This window comes from Meleagris gallopavo, chromosome 1 (assembly GCF_000146605.3).
Source record: "Meleagris gallopavo isolate NT-WF06-2002-E0010 breed Aviagen turkey brand Nicholas breeding stock chromosome 1, Turkey_5.1, whole genome shotgun sequence".
NCBI classification, from domain to species: domain Eukaryota; kingdom Metazoa; phylum Chordata; class Aves; order Galliformes; family Phasianidae; genus Meleagris; species Meleagris gallopavo.
In genome coordinates this window covers 116,672,472-116,689,098 of record NC_015011.2, presented here as the reverse complement: position 1 = coordinate 116,689,098, position 16,627 = coordinate 116,672,472, and the positions used below count along the sequence as shown (strand labels likewise).

The window sequence follows — 16,627 nt, the reverse complement described above, 5'->3', positions numbered from 1 at the left end:
TCTTGTTTTGAAGGCTTAACTAAAAAATAGTTTGTACTAAGATAAAATGTATTAAGTGGTTTGAAATTGGATTTCTGCCTATAACTGATCATAACAATCTGTGATGTAATGAAGCACAAGTTACCTCATCTTTAATCTAGGAATTTGTTTGTTCTTGTGTTCTTGTTTATTCCCAGTGTGGATACTGTAGTCATCTTAGTAATATAAAATGCATTATTTTTCCTTTTATAAGAATCCCTTAGTTTAAAGAAGTTCTTAGGATCTTTGGCATTGTCTTTGAATATGTAAGCTGTGTATCTGCCAATTTGTTTTAGTGGAAAGAATGGTACACGCTAATCACTAAGAGTCCTGTTGATACTATGCAGCCAAAAGGAGGCAGGGAGGAAAAACTGTAAACATTTTTGGTATTCTTTCATTTCAGATGAAGTGTGTCCTATCTCTTTTCTCTACCGTTTCTGATGCATGATTCACTTAAAGCAAGCAGTGGGGGAGTGTGTGTGTGGAGGGGTAGCTCATCTTCCATTGCATTTCTTTTGGAAATGGCAAAATGTTACTTCTCCCCATTTAAAAGCTGTTTTGTAAACAGATTGGTGTTGTTGTTTTTTTTTTTCAAATAATGTGGCATAGTATCAGTGTAACATTTCTTCTTAACTTTGCATATGCAGAATTTGTTTATTACAGCTTCTCTTCTATGTGCGCAGTGTCTTGATTTTAGCCTTTAAAGAAAAAAATTCAAAAAATCTTTATCCTCTTTTGCTTCTTGAAGTTCTTTTAGATTTCTAGGAAAGATTGGTTGGATGCAAAGTTCACTACTCCAAATAGCATACTTAGATGACTTTACCATCCTTCAGAATAATGCATGAAAGTTAACATTGTGTGAAACTTTATCCTATGCTTTCATTTTGATATTTAACTTGAAAGCAGTAACTTATTGTCAGTAAAAACAAAATTGTGACTTCCTTCAGATAATGCTCTGTGTGAACCTGACTCATAATTCCTGCCAGCGCTGTGGTTTCAACTGTTGCTGTGTTGCAGGGTGTCTGGTCAGGTCACTTAGATCGCAATCTTAAGAGTGATTTTATGCTTTTTTCTGTTGGTTTGGGGTAGGGATTAGAAACAACAACAAAAAACAAAATAAACAAAATCCCAACAAACAAACCCCCAAAAAACCCACACCTCAAAAACATGTCAGCCTTTTATGTGACTCATTACTCTGTCTTCAAAATGCGTGTATATTAGTGTTTCCCTACCTCACAGGGGTGTTGTGAGGATAACTGTATAAGAAATGTCTGTTCTGTATTTGATATAACTGAGGAAACCATGTTCATGAAGACAATCAATGGAATGTTATCTAAGGTGGATAGAGAAGGTAGAAGGTGAAAAATAATGTTAGGGATCCTATCTGCCTATCTCCTATCTGCCTGAGAGAACAAATCCTTCTTTTGTGCTCTTCCAGCTGTGGCAGCCCAATATGACAACTAGATTTGATGCTCTTATTGTCACACAGAATCATAAAGGTTGGAAAAGACCTCTAAGATCATCTAGTCCAACCATCTACCTGCTACCAATGCTACTCGCTAAATTGTATTTCTTAGTACTCCATCTACATTTGTTGAACACTTCCAGGGGTAGTGACTTAACCACCTCCCTGCGCAGCCTGTTCCAGTGCTTTACCACTCTTTCAGGGATGAAGTTTTTCCTAATATTGTGCAGAGCAAAATAAAAGTTAGTTTTGAGTGTTACGTCCTGATAAATGCTTTTTTTTTTTTTTTTCCTGGTTGTGATGGCACCACTTTAAGGAATACTTCCTCTTTTCCACTATTAAAATGTTTATGAATTCTGGTCCCAAATTAGATTAGTTCAAATGGATAAGTCATCTTTGCCTCTTTACCATATGTCACTGGTATATGCAGCCTGTTCATCAACTAGAAGCAGGTTTCTTTGTAGCGCTCTGCTTAAGAGGAGAAAAAGGTGATGATGGAGATAATGTTTACTTGAGTGCTCAGTATTTTCTTGCTTACTTTGAAGTAGTTAAGGAAAGAGAACTACCTCAGAAATTGCTAAACATGCAGTGTATGTAAATTCCCTCCTTTTTCCTTTTTAAAAAAATTATTTTAGAGATTGCTATAAAAATGTTGTAATTTTAACTTGATGAAAAAACAAATTTGAGGCACTGTCCCAAAGTACCCATGTAGGAACTTGTAACTATCCATAAGCTATCCCTTTGCTTCCATAGTTTATGAAAGAAGTGGCTATGCTAATAAAGTTGATGTTTAAGTTGTCATAATTCAGTTTTATAGTTGAACTGCTCTCTGAGATGAGTAAAGACAGTCAGAAAGTCTTAGATTCATTTTGCCAGCATGCTTCACAGCATTGGTTATCATTTTGAAAGGTATGTTTGTGTGGACTGGACTCTAGTCTTCTGTGGCTTCCAAAGCAAAAGAAAGCCGTGAAGTATTTATGCATGTGACTGTGGTAATTTTAGGCTGCTCTTGCTAATTAGGGCCAGAATCATTTGGGCTGTTGTTTTCTATGCGTGTCAGAGAGACCCGTCATACCCAAATACTAGTTCCTCGTGACCTGTACTAAAAGTCCACTGAATTTGGGGGAAAAAAAGGCTTTTCTTTTAGAGATATGCAAGTTATGTTTGGATGGTGATCATTTGTGAAACACTTTAAAAATTCTTTCCCATGATGTCTTTTTCTTAGGGTATGTACATTAAGTCAACATATGATGGTCTCCATGTAATTACTGGAACAACAGAAAATGTAAGTATTGTTAATACTGTATGTACAGGCCTGGAAGCCTTTCTGACATTACTTGTGGTTTATGCTTTCCCTTTGCTATAGACTACATTTTGCTTGTGAAAGTGTGCTAGTTGGCTGTTGAGGACCAGTAGCATGTTGGGCAGCAGAAATGCTTTTGCTTGTTTATCTCAGAATTGAAACAGTAGTTCTCAGCTGAGAACCAGGAGAATCAGTCTTGATTTGTTCTTGTAAGACACCTAAAATGATTCAGTTGATTAAAATAGGAGGTTGTTACCTTGGAGTTCCCTTGCTCTGTGAAAAAAAGTTAAATCTTTGTTATATGTTGATAAAAACGCTGGAGTTTGATGCAGTATTAGAAAATATTAGAAAACAGCTTTTACATTTTCCATATGTCAAACTTTGTTTTGTAATAAATAAGTGCATGGTAGTGAAGACGTGCCTCCACATTGACAAATAAACACATGTTTCTGCATGAACTGAGCAGTGCCTATCGAAAGGAGCACTTTTTACTGGTGTACTAATTCTCACTGAAAGTATTAAACAGCAAGCATAACATGATAGACCAATTTTCAGCTGCTGAAATACAACACCTTTTTGTCCACCATGGGTAGAGTAATAGCATGCTGTTAAGAAATGAACAAGATGATCATTATAAACTTCAGTAAACACAGAACAACCTACTAAACAATACTGAACTGTTTCAAATTTTTTTCAAAATTTTTCTTGTTTGTGAAGATTTTGATGGCACTTTCTTAAAGCTGTCAGAAGTGTTTGATTGTTAGCGTGTCATATTGTGGAACTATTTACACACTATTTACAGCTGCTACATCTGATCTTCAGTGAGGCTCTGTGAAAGTCTGAATAAGATAGGAATGCTATTTTATCCCTTCATAGAAATTGCCATCTGATAGTCTTTTTTTTTTTTTCTTTTTCGTATGGGCTGGATATCCATGTTTTACCCAGTAAATGATATCTGTTGTAGAACTTCTCAGGATGCTGCCTGTCTTAGAATAAGGAAAGTACATGGAAGTTCACCCTTGAAATAAAAATTGTAGGTACTTATACCTGAAGATCCAAATATTATCAGTAAAATTAGCAAAGCTAAAAAACAATACATAAGCACAGTTGAGCCAACTCTAGAAAGCGTAAGAGAGTATGGTTTTTACAGCTGAATATCTGATTATACAAGGAACCATTTCTCTCTGTAAGTCGCTAATGGTGGTTTTAATTTCCCAGGGGCGATGATAAAAATAATCTTAATGCATTCCCTCAAAACATTTATCTTTTGTGATTCATGAACGTAATTTAGAACCATGTCAGGAAGCATCAGTTATGATGGCTTTTCTGCTTTTGTTACTGACGCTCACTCATTGTAACAGCCCTAAGGTTCTCATAGCAAACCAAGAAACTGCAGTCTGCTATCTAAGGAAACGCCTGTTGTGTGCTAAAACGTTAGTGAAAATGAGTTGTGCCTTAGGGAAAGTAAAGAGTGTGTCTTCTTTTAAACACACAGTTGCTAGCCACTTCATTTAATAAAGAAGTAACATGATTGTGATAGATGTGAGGAGAAACATCTAAACAGCGTGGTCGGCGTAAGGTGGTGATGATGCAGATTCAATCTGACTCATTGATCCTGTCTTGTTTACCACTTATGGTGCAGTTGAAGTTCTAGAAAAACTCTAGTCCAAATTCTCTACCTTCTGAACAAAAGTTTACAGCCTTTATCTTTCCAATTGTGCTCATTGTGATAAGACATTGGCACAGCTTTTTATCTGACAGGTTCCTGACAGATCACAGGGAAACAGTTGTCTTTGTAATAAACATAGTAGTATGGCAATACTAGCTGCCTAATCTAACATAGCATTTTAATTCACAGTTCTGCTTTCTCTATTTGCAATTTGAAGTTTTTGTGGTTCAGCTACAAAACCATTAAGAATTTGCATCTTGCCATTCAGTATTAGAAGCCATCTTTCCCAACAGAGCAGTTCTACAATTGAGATTAGTGGAGCTCTGAGTCTTGAAATATGAGAGGCCAAGTTTTCTTGCAGGTTATTGCCCTGGAAGAGCTGCTGTCTAGTAATCCTGTAGCATCAAAGCAACATGAGTTTTCTGATTCATGTCTTCCCACTCTTGTTTGAAAATAACAATTCTAAAGGATACATTATTCCAGCAAGAGATTACAGCTTTCATACTGAGTACCCTTCTAGGCCAAATTAGAGACAGTCTTTTAAATGACAAAACAAATATGTCTTCCAAATAAGATCATTTGGTAATTTGTTTTTCTAATAGAAAATAATGTTTTCTAAGAAACATCAGGGGCTTGCATCTACAGCAGGACTATGCTGTAGATATGCTCCCAGTGTTCCCATTCATGGTCTACTGATTGTTGCAGGGTGTACTCAGGGGACAGACCTTTCAAGAGAAGTAATGGGAGCAGGGTTGTATGAGTTGGTCTTTCAGACAGTTTTGGTGTACTAGGGGAATGGGACAAAGACAACATTTAAACTAAAGATCAAAACTAAATGTATTTTGAAGAATAAATTTGATTTTGATTAGCTTGTATGATACGAATGCGATAAGCATCAGCAACAGGTACTTCCATCTGTTCAAGTCCCTGTTAAACTAAATTATTAGCTAACGATGTCATGTGACACAGTATTTCTCCCAGTATTTCTCCCATTAGAGTTTCACAAATGTTTTGCTTAGAGATCAGAAAATTATAATTAAAAAGAAAGTTTATTGCTGCTCTTCTATTTTCCTTAAATAGTGGTAAAAAGTTTTATTTCTTAAGATATGTATTCTTGTCAAAAAAGTATTAAGAAATTGAAACTTCTTCATAAAACAACAGCCTCGAGACTCCAGTATAAATGATTTCTCTGTCACGTTGCAGTGTATTCCAAGCATAATTGCAATCATTTATTTGTTTTCTTTACAGTAGACTTTAGACTTTTCCAGTGTGAAGATTCCCGTACATTTTACTGGCTCAGCAAACAGTTTTGTCGAGATTTCAGCTGCAGATGCTGAAGTCAGTACAGGAGAAAGATGATATTGTAATAAAATCCCATTATGTTCAAGGGTGGTGACACAGGATTCACTAGCATAGACATTTTGAAATTCTTAGGTATAAAAATATTGGAGCTAAAATAGTGATATTACACAGCAGGACTGTAAAGATCGTTAGCGGAGTGAATGAGCAGGTGTGAGTGGTGAAGCATCAGACAGAAGGTAGATTCCTGGCGCACAGTTATTAGTGCTAAAATTTTTCCCCCAAGAAATAGTGCCAAACAGCCAAGGCAGCTTTTCTTTATGTAAATAAAATTACACTTCTACCAGCCTAGCTTGACTTAGGATGCTCTGAACAATGCCTCCTAGAACTGTGTTGTGGATGACCTATCTTTTAGGCACATATTTCTCTTGGATTTCTGTATTTCTTTTAAACACCATTCTTAATCTAAGCCATGATGCACGTGGGATTGCATTAGAAAGTCATAGCACAGCTATGGAATACATATTTTGAACATGGAATGTCGTACACAGGGTATCACAAACCACTTTGCAGCCTTGGTGCATGTTATCAAGACTATGTGTTATCTTACCTGAAAATTAATTTTCTTTATTCCGTTAGAATTCATAGCAGCTATTTGAAAATCTGCTCCTGAGCAACATGTTGATTTTTTTTTTCAGACTGTCAGTTTCAACTGCTGCCTTTCAGTTGATTAAGTGACTTTATAGGCTGGAGGCTACAGTATTGAGAGAAAAATAGAATTGTCACTCTACAAAAAGCTTAAGGAAGTTATTTTCCTTCAAACATAAGGGTTTTGTTTGTTTGTTTGTTTTTGCCTCAGAAAACAGTTGGTCTACTGTAAATATAGATAGTAGAAGAGGATAAAGGTTGTTCTGTTGATTGTTTTTTTGTTGTGTGTTTTGTGGGTAGTTTTTTTTGGGGGGGGGAGGCAAAAGCAAAGAACAAAGCTACTTTGCTTCTTGAAAGTGTTATCTTAGGATTGTATTGCTTTTTGCAGTACTTCAGTACTTTCACCATAATAATGACTGAGACACTAAGTTACCGTGTAACTTATATGATCTTCCTGCATGGTACCTAGCCTAAACTTCTCTTCTTTGTGTGCTCTTTTAAGAACAGTCATTTACTGAAGTTCTTTTGAATCTATTAAAATATTTAAAAGTAACTCAAAAGGCAATGTTGGGATATTTGTTCATGAAGCAATTTCCAATTCACCTTGATAGGTTCTTAACTATCTGTTAAGACTTAAGAGTTATCAGGTACCTTTGCGTGGAATGAAATGATAAAGAAATTTTTAAGACTTGATTATCCTTTAATAATATATATATATATTCATAGCTTCCTTTACAGTTGATTGTATTGTGTACAATAGTACATGTTATTTTTCACCAACAACAATGAATTGATTTATTAAACATTTCTTTAATTGTTCGTTTCACACTGGAATTTGTGTAATTATCAATCTAACCCGATTTACATACCTTAGCAATCATACTGCTGAAAGAGAGATGATGACCAGTAAGGACTGTATTCTTTATCATCTCTTTTATTTTAAATTCAGTCACCTGCAGATCGGTGCAAGAAAATCCATGCTGGAGATGAAGTGATTCAAGTTAACCACCAAACTGTGGTATGTATAACTATGTTCTGTGTCAATTGCAGTTAGAGGTGTCATGGCGCATCAGTATATGTATGGAAGGAATGTGTAGAAAAATGTGTTTTTATAAATCTTTACTTATTTTAACATCTTTTCTCTTCTGATAATGCGTAATTCTCAAGTTCTTAAGTTAAGACCTAAACATCTGAGTATCACTGGAGTTATTGTGAAATCAGACTAGTTAATGGCCGCTTGGGAGATATGGTAGGGTTTTCTGCTTATCTATGCTCTGTTAATTAACAGTTTTAGTGTGATAGAAGGCTTGATTTGAAGGCATGCAGGGAAAATGAAACTATTGTGATCTTGTGTATCTACGGTCAAGGTTAACTTGTAGAAACTGGGAAACTTTTATTTTTCTAAATCTACTGGGATATGTAGAAAGTGGCTTTCAAGAACAACAGCAGTTTAAATTCCTACATTGTGTCAAGGATGTTTAGCTTAGCATGAATACAATTTTTCAGACGTGAAAAGATGAGATAAATATCTTGGATATGATATGCAAATATAACTAATACCAGGCAAATTGATTTCTCTGTGAACGGATGTATGAAGTCCATGATGACTTCAAGATTGGTTTAACTAACTAAGGTAAACAGAAAAGAGCAGATTATCAGTATAGAAAGTAGCTATTCTTTGTCCCAAGTATAAGCTTTATTAAAGATTTATGAGTCAGTTTAGGGTATTAATTACGTATGTCCTTGCAAACAATTTAAATGATAGAAAATGATCCTAGATTTCCATTATTAATACAGCAATCATTTGTTAAAAGTATGTTTCATCATTTCCCATAGGGTTCCTCTTGTAGCTTTAGGCCACTGTACATCATGTCAGCTCTTCTGCACAAATTAGTATAATATTTCAGCATACCCTCCAGCTAAGTGATATCAAATATACTGTGCGTGTGTGGAACTTAACTGATGAGAAGCTATCTTTTGAACTAGGCAATATAAATTGATAAATCATACCAGATCTGGGTGAATTTTAGTATTTTCCCCCAAGATCATTTCTTCATAAGTGTTGTATGCCATGATTACTTATGTTTGCTGTTGATCACTAATTTGTTTATTTCTTTCTGCATTAAGAAAGCTTACAATGCCAATTTAATATGAAAAATGTTATGAAATACTGTTACACTGTTCATTGCTTACACAAGCTTTTTTTCCCAATAATTTTTGATGGTGCTACACCATAAAAAGTTTGCTTATCAATTTGGAAATTTCCAGTCAACCAGGTATTAATTCTAGTTTTCTTGACATATCTATACTGCATTTATTTGATGAAGTCACCTGATTTTTACTCCTAACACAATTAATAAAAACATTATGACAGGGCTTAAGATGAGCTTTCTTTCATACCTGGATATAATTCTGAATGTAGGATTTAGGTCTTTTAGCTTTTGCATCAGTGAAACTGTATTTTGAGAGGTACGGGAAAGAAAAAGTAAAGCTGATTTTAATTCTAGGAAAAAGGAACATAGGGAGCTTAGAGAAGCTTTTAAGTGGTAACATTTGATGTAGAAGTTATGTATAGAAATAGGCTATATCATACATTTGCGTATTTTCCTTCTTCGTTGTATCAAAAAACAATTGGCAGCTTTGATACTATATACAAGTAACATCCTTGTGTTTTAGTGTTGACTTTCCACAGTAAAACTTAATAACACCTTCCGTATTACCTTTACAAAGGTACTCTACATTCATCCAATTTCTGGAGCCAAAGTATTCAATATTTTCTACAAGTATTGACTCTTAAAATCTATTTTTGGGTTTTTATTTCTTTTGGCAAAAGTTTTAATCAGTTGTTTTGTATGCTATCATGAGGAATTTAACTTACAGTTCTAGGAATCTGTTTTTATGGGAAGTATTCTTGGTTATAGCGATTCTTGCCTTGGTATTGAAGAATTCTGAAGATGTTTCTTTATACTATTTCTGTTTACTGAATTATTTGTTTCAAATTTCATATACTGATCAGTAGTTGCAATCACAAGCAGTTGCTTCTTGTACACATCATGTCAGTATTACACAAGTTACAGAAATAACTACGGGTAGGTCTTGTAAAGTACTGTTCATCTGTAACTATTCTTAGGATAATGTCTTGTACTTGGAGAATCAAGCTTCAAAAAGAAAGAAATGAAACTTCAAAAAATTATTTTAAAGTTCTCTTCTTCCATATTTTCTTCTGTATATTCTATCAAAATTAATACCCAACTTTCAGTACTGTGTGTTTCAAAGTATTAGTATACATATAAGGAGATCCATGTAATTATTTCAAAAATTCAACTTGGTAACTTTTTACCAGATTTACATTTTAATGTAATGAGAATTCTGAAATTAGGCAAATAGTTTAAGTTGACTTAATTTTTTTTAGTACAGACATCCTAATACTGCATGTCAACTAATTTTAAGTTCTCTACTGACATCCTCCCTTTGCTTGCTGCAGTAGTGCTTTATCTTCATCATATTTCATCTGGCAGTGAAATCAAGGGATTTCACATGATTACCCAGGTCTTTTGCTGTGTTGTAAGAAAATATGTGTAACAGGATGTATTTCACTTTTACTGGTAGGAAGTTTGGAATGTAAATATCTTTTGAATTTTTAAAACAAAGAAATAATAAAACTAGGCCTAAAGTCAATTAAAAGTTAATATTCAGAAAAATATCCCTTTTAACTTGTGATTTATTGATGTTAGATAGCTGAATCTTCTGTCAGTTTTGTTGTGCAGGTTAGAGTGTTTTACGTAGCTCTATAACTAAAGGCACAGCTCTTCCATTAGAATTCAAAGGACTGCATTCCCTTAAACTTTCATGTAAATTCCATTTTTAATCTTCTTTAAAAGCCTGACTTTCTAAAACAGTTCCAGGGCAAACTAAAAGGAGTTACTGAGGCAGTTCAGAATTTTCACTGTACTTCGGTGCTCGTGTTTCTTCCCATATTTAATTCAAGAGTGTATTTTGCCTCAAGACAATCTTCCTTTTAGTAAACTGAAAGTGCAGAAACATGAGTTATTACTGTTTGGAGTATTCTTTCTGATTGCATCAATGATAAGTCTGTGCAGAAACTATTGAAAGCAGAAACCATGAGGTATACACTGAGAAGCAGGATTCCTGAATGGCAGGCTGTTGTTCTGTCATCTCCTATGAATAGCTTTTATGTTAAGGAGAAAATTTTTGCATGTTATTTATACCTTAATATAAGTATTATATAGCATGGATTTCATACCATTACGGTATGGCATGATTGATGTGGATTTCCTCAGTTTCTGTTCATTAGCTAAAACTCATCAGAATATATGTAAATAAAGATGATGGGGAAAAAAATTGTTCAGTTTGGCAAAAGTAGGCAAATATGAGCAGTTATTGACCTGTTTCATGTAGAAGCTACTGTGTTTTATGTGTATGGGTTTTTTGGACTCATGTAAGTAACACCTACTTTTTCTATGGTATGTTCTTTAATGTAGGAACTCCTATGACTCTTGGGAACTGAGCCAGGTCAGAAGGATTTGGCTGTTGAAATTGTTTTTGCATTTACAGTTCAAAAAGTTTGAGATGTTACTAAAGTTCATCTGAAACATTATGGATGTATTTACAAGACTGGATTTTGCATTTCTGTAAAGCAAGGCATATAGGAAGAGTATGAAATCTTTCCAGATCTTATCCTAACTTAATCATTGTGTAGAAAAAGAAAGAAACAGGTTTTTAAGTTTCAGTGTGCAATGAGCAGGAATTCAACCTCCACAGACTCAGGCTTTGTGGGGAGCTAGCAAGTTCCAGCTGATAGGAAATACTGAACTTGAGGCACATATGGAACTCTGGACTATATGCACATGAAATGAATTTGGAGATATTTGGAGAAAAGCAAACCATAAAAAAACTGTCTTAGAATTTTACAAAAATGTTGCAGATATTTCTATTTGTTCAGTTTTTCTGCATTGTTTCGCAGTTGTTTTTTTTGTTTGGTTGTTTTTTTTTTCCCTCCAGATCTGGGCTTTCTGAATACAGGTATTTCCTATAAGACCTTGTTATTTTGGCTTTGAAGGAAACAATATGTCTAATGAGTCTATGAGGAAAAATGATCTTGAAAATGCAAGGAAGGGGACAGCAGAGGAGATAGCTATCTGAGTCCAAGATTTTGATGTCAAGTGTTTGCAACCTCACAAAACAGCTTCCACTAACATCTTTCATTTAAACTAATATATTTTTTTCTTTTATAATGCTTGACTTGAATAATGAAACAGTGCAGCAAAATCATAAATGTTCAAAAGAAATATGCCTTTTCCTCAACTTCCTTCTATAGCTCTTATGCATGTGCTTTTATGGATGATGAGATAAAATGTTATCTCCTGGATCATGACTGTAATGCTTTCCAAATTCTTGGACTTCCTCTGTTTATAATGATTTCATAAATGTGAACAGGAAAATTTGATTTTAAGGTTAAGTGGGATTTAGAGCAAAAAGCTCTTTAGGTATACTCAGATATGATAATGGAAGTCTTTCTGGAAATAATCTGGTTCTCTGCAGCGCACTGTTTTGAACTCTCTGTCAGGATATGAGGATCATACTGTGATTTTTGGCAACTGTAGTCTGCCCTCCAAATTCCCTCTCAATTTTTCAGTTCAGTTCTTTATTCTTACTTCATCATTGTTGCACAGTACTGGTAAAGGAACTGAATTGTTGTGATCCTCTCAGAATGAAACATGTTGGAATTTATGTTGAGATCATGTGATGTTATTCATGATCTCTTTTTTACATAGTGTTTTTTTTTTCACATAGATATGCAAGTACTGACCTAAATGCATTATTTTATATCCCAAATGTCAGCAGTGTGATATTGCAGAAATTGAATGTTTAGGGGAAGGTTATTTTATTTTCCCATGATGAATGCAAATCAAGCATTTTTATATTACATCTCACAGACTCTCACACTCTACAGATGTGAGAGTGAGAGACAAATTTGACAAATGCAGGTGAATTATGTTGTGCTTTCCAAGAAATACTCTCCAGGGAGAAAGGATGCTCAGGCTCCATGGATAATACATCTTTTCATGGAGAACTTCCCCATGCTTCTTCTCAGACCAGTGGAACTTGAACAGCACCATTCAGTAGCACAAATTCTGGATGTTCTTGCCTGATAAATGTGTCTTCAATTTATCTCTGGGGCTTGTTCAAAGTTGACATGTGAAATGCATATACTGCTTTGCTTAGCGCAGCCTTATTTTTATGTAAAAAGTATGCAGTGCTATTCACTTGCACTTCTAACTCTGTCATGACAAATCAAGCAACAATTGGGTCATGGCTGCACCTGTTAGACAGAGCACCATAATCTTGGCCAACACACACTGCATCTTGTTTTTGCTGTATTACTAAATAATTTCCCTTTGCTCTTTCCACATGAAATTCTCATGCTTAACTGCACACCTGTGCCAACAGGCAGTGGAATTAGGTCAGTTGCAGCAGAAAGCCATACTGTGCCTTTCAGCAGCTACCTGTATCCCAGCTGATAACAAAAATACGTGAAATCAAACTGCTTATTTAGCTTAGCAGAAAGCATTAAACCCATGCCTTGAAATGAAGCCCTGGAAGGGTTAATCTTAAATCACAAGTGTGGTAGAAATTGTTTCTTACTGATTCAGTCTTGGTGAGTGTCAGGATTGGACTTGTGAACTGGATACACACATCCCACTTTCAGTGTGCTCTTTGATGCATGCTCCAAAGCACCTGGTCTTGTACCCTCTGCTGTGTAGTCACAGCACTTTAAGCACATGTGCTTGGTGTGATAAACCTTAACTTGGGATCAGGATGCTTTTATTGTAGCTGTATAGATGTCCAGTTGCAAGAAACTGGATTACTAGAGGCTTTGGAGGAAGCAATAGAAGAAACTGGTTCTAGAGATGCCTTTCCTTAATTAGGACTGAGATGTGATTCAATGCAAGTGCATGGAATTCCTGAAATTTTTTTTTTTGCTAACTGATTGCAGTCATGGAAGACCTGTAGCCACATCCTGCATCCCAAAGCTCTCTTGAAGCTTTCTGTCTTGGCTGTAATTTCTGAATAGACAGCTGTATTATTATTGAGCTCTGGTAGTTCATTTGTGTGATTAGATGAACATTAGATGAATAGCCATTCATCAGATTGTTGATTTCTTCCATTATTTTTCTTTGGAAAAATAATATTCTTTTGTAATGAATGATGTGGACACCACACCTAGATTGACTTTGAAGGTTCTAATAGGTCCATAGAAAACTGTAGTAGTATTAAGAATTCTACTGCAGTAGCAGTTGACTTTTCTGTAGATGTTTTTGGTAGCCCTTCATAGTTTCACCACTGGTGATAACCAATTGACTGATTCCATAGAAAAAACAAGTATTTACATGTAATCTATTCTTATGACTGTACTCATATGAGTATATCTCCTAAGAATGGCTGCAGTATTTTGTGTAGTATTCTTGTATTCGAATTGCTAAATACATCTTTCTGGACAAAGCTTACTTTAGGAATATGTGTTCTAATATTTCTTTTTTTTCTTTTTTTTTTTTACAGTTGTTCAATATTTTGCTTTATTTCCTGTACCACATTAATAATGTTTCTATTTTTAAAAAAAGCAGCTGTAAGAGGTTCTCTAAATGCATTAACTTTTCCAACAGAAATGTTTAAATACGGTATGCTGCCAAAAACCTTATGAATATATTTCTGATTTAAATATATATATAACATATACATAACCAGAGCACAACTATATATGTATCTTGTATACATATATATATTCATGTATATTTATTATTTATATAATATATATATTCGTGCTCTGGTTATTACTGTTACTATCTACTAATGCTGCTGTGATTTGTATTTCCAGGAGATATAAATGTAAGCAGTATGTTCTTAGTAGTGGAAAAAAAAAATGTAAATTCTGAAGTTAAAATTATTCTTTCAAAATTTCTCAGTCTCTGATGTATGAAATCTATTATTAGAGCTTATGTTTTATGCCCAAGTAGACGACAGATGTAGAATCAGATTTTCCTGTTGTTAAATGTGTTGGTGCCTGTAGAAGATATATTGAACTTTTTGTTCTTTATGAACAGGCTAAAAAGCTTGCTGTTAGTTTAAGATCAGGTGCATGAATTTGGAAAGAACAAGGATTATTCTGCTCCTAAGAATCTCCCCTTTTAACTGAGATTGCTGAAAATTAAAGTACATTGTAGAAAAGCAAAGGATAAGGAGACGTCTTCAAAGTCATACAGATAAATTGACTGATAGTACAGAAATGCACAACCTGTGTCACGTATGTGCTAGGACTCAGTAGTTTTGAATACCTCTGTGCTATGTGCACGTAGCAGCTGTGTAAGTTACACAGCTGATCTTCAGCTTCCAGCCTGATCTTCTGCTGCATAATTCATTAACTTTGAAGTTGGGAGGTGACAGTGAGGGAGTGTGAGATGGTGATAATTGTAGAAGTGGATCAAAGCAGTAGGAAAAGCAAGTTAGTGCTGTGTCATGAGGGAGGGAAAATTAAAGCAAGGAAATTCTCTGCTTGATTTGAATTTATGTGCTCTGAATATATAAATGGTTATTTAAAAAAAAACTCATTACTGGCTTAGAACACCTCAGTGGCTTGAATGCTACACATTAGCTATGAATGATCATTTTAATAGCAATAAAATGAAACAGGAACAAAAATAACTCTCATGGCTAAATAATGAATGATTTACTGTGGCAATTTCCTTTAACTCTCCATCCCTCTCCTTCCTTTAGCTAAATGATGCTACATAACTTTTCAGCTTAATTAAAGGCTTTTGTTTTGACTTGATTTTTAGTTGTGTATTTTTTTTTTTTCAGTTTGCTTGGTTTATTGGTAACCTTTAAAGACTAACTTTTTCATTACAACTTCTGTGTAAACTGGATAACTAATTTTCACTATATGATACAGTTTCAAGACAGACCTGTTTCAAGCACTGTCTAGCTGTAGGACAGCTGCAGATCTCAGTGAATTTATACACTGAAAAGAGCAAGGGTCAAATACTGCTGGAATTATTGATTCTGTAGAATCCTTCTAAAATCTTAAGTTATCCTAATGTAAATATAACATGAAAATATATACATATTTATGTGTGTGTAAGTACGTGTGTTTATGTGTATTTCTTATTTTAATTCCAGGACAACCATTTGGGGAATTTAAACATGAGAACATGCAATACATACACATGCATGCCTCAAATTCCCGTTGTGTGATGTAAGTGCACAAAAGAATTACTGTAAGGGAGATGTGGCTGTGCTGGCTTAATACTGCAGTTCTTCCTGAGGAGCACATTCCTTCTGCTGGAGAACTTAACTCTTTATCTCCACGAGGAGTGGGGCCTCTCTCGGCTATAGTGAAGAGCCATCTGTGAGAAACTGGGGTCTGATCTGGTCTGCCTAAATCCTTCCTGAGCCCTCAGCTCATACAAACTGTCTGTGTCTGAATTAGGTATTTATCAGCACTTCCCTACTCAGCCTTGGAGTTTCTTGATCTCTTACTGTGGCCACCTGGGGATGCTGAAATATCTGTCCCTTGAGGAGCCTCACTAAAATGAAGTGTTCCTTGGAAGCATCTGGAAATGAGGCCAAGTGGCAGCATCTTTATTCATATTGGTTCAATGTCTGTACTCTTGGTAATGAAGAAGTAGGGCCAGCTCGCCACAGGTTGGATTTCACACCCTGTTCCCTGCAGTACACTTGTAACTTATATTTGTATGGCACAAAAGTGATCGCTTGGAATTGGAACTGGAATCCTTGTTTCCCTGCTCCCAGTGCAGTGCACTGATGGCTTCTTGCCAGCTGAATGACTGGGCGTCTTACCCATGTATTATTGCCAACATAGTGCTTTGCCTAAGGAAAGACCTTTCACCTGAAATTAAATTACGCACACCTTGGTGATTGAGCTTGAAAGACTGAATTAACCCCTCTGAGTCTAAATAATGCTGAGATTCATGTTCCCTGAGTGGGTGGAAGACTGGGTGAAAGCCTTCCAAATCGCCAGAGCCTGTCTGTCTCCTGTGGTGGTCTGCACCCCTGGTTGAAGAGAGAGGAACCTTACAGCCATCATGCTGGAGGCAGCAGGTGGCTGTGGGGAACCCCATGTACAAAGCTAGAAAAGGTGCTTCAGGCTTCAGAGAAACATAAAAACCAAGCAAACTGAATTCTACCT

General features: G+C 35.3%; 1 long non-coding RNA gene across 1 annotated transcript in view; it reads left to right on the top strand.

Moving 5' to 3' along the window:
- The window catches only part of LOC109370633, a 21,772-nt gene extending 5,167 nt beyond the window's left edge, over window positions 1–16,605 (top strand). Inside the window, exons 3-5 of the long non-coding RNA XR_002120918.1 lie at window positions 2,709–2,768; window positions 7,352–7,420; window positions 15,598–16,605. This is a non-coding gene — a long non-coding RNA (uncharacterized LOC109370633). The remainder of the gene's footprint in view (window positions 1–2,708; window positions 2,769–7,351; window positions 7,421–15,597) is intronic.
- The last annotated feature ends 22 nt before the right edge of the window (window positions 16,606–16,627 follow it).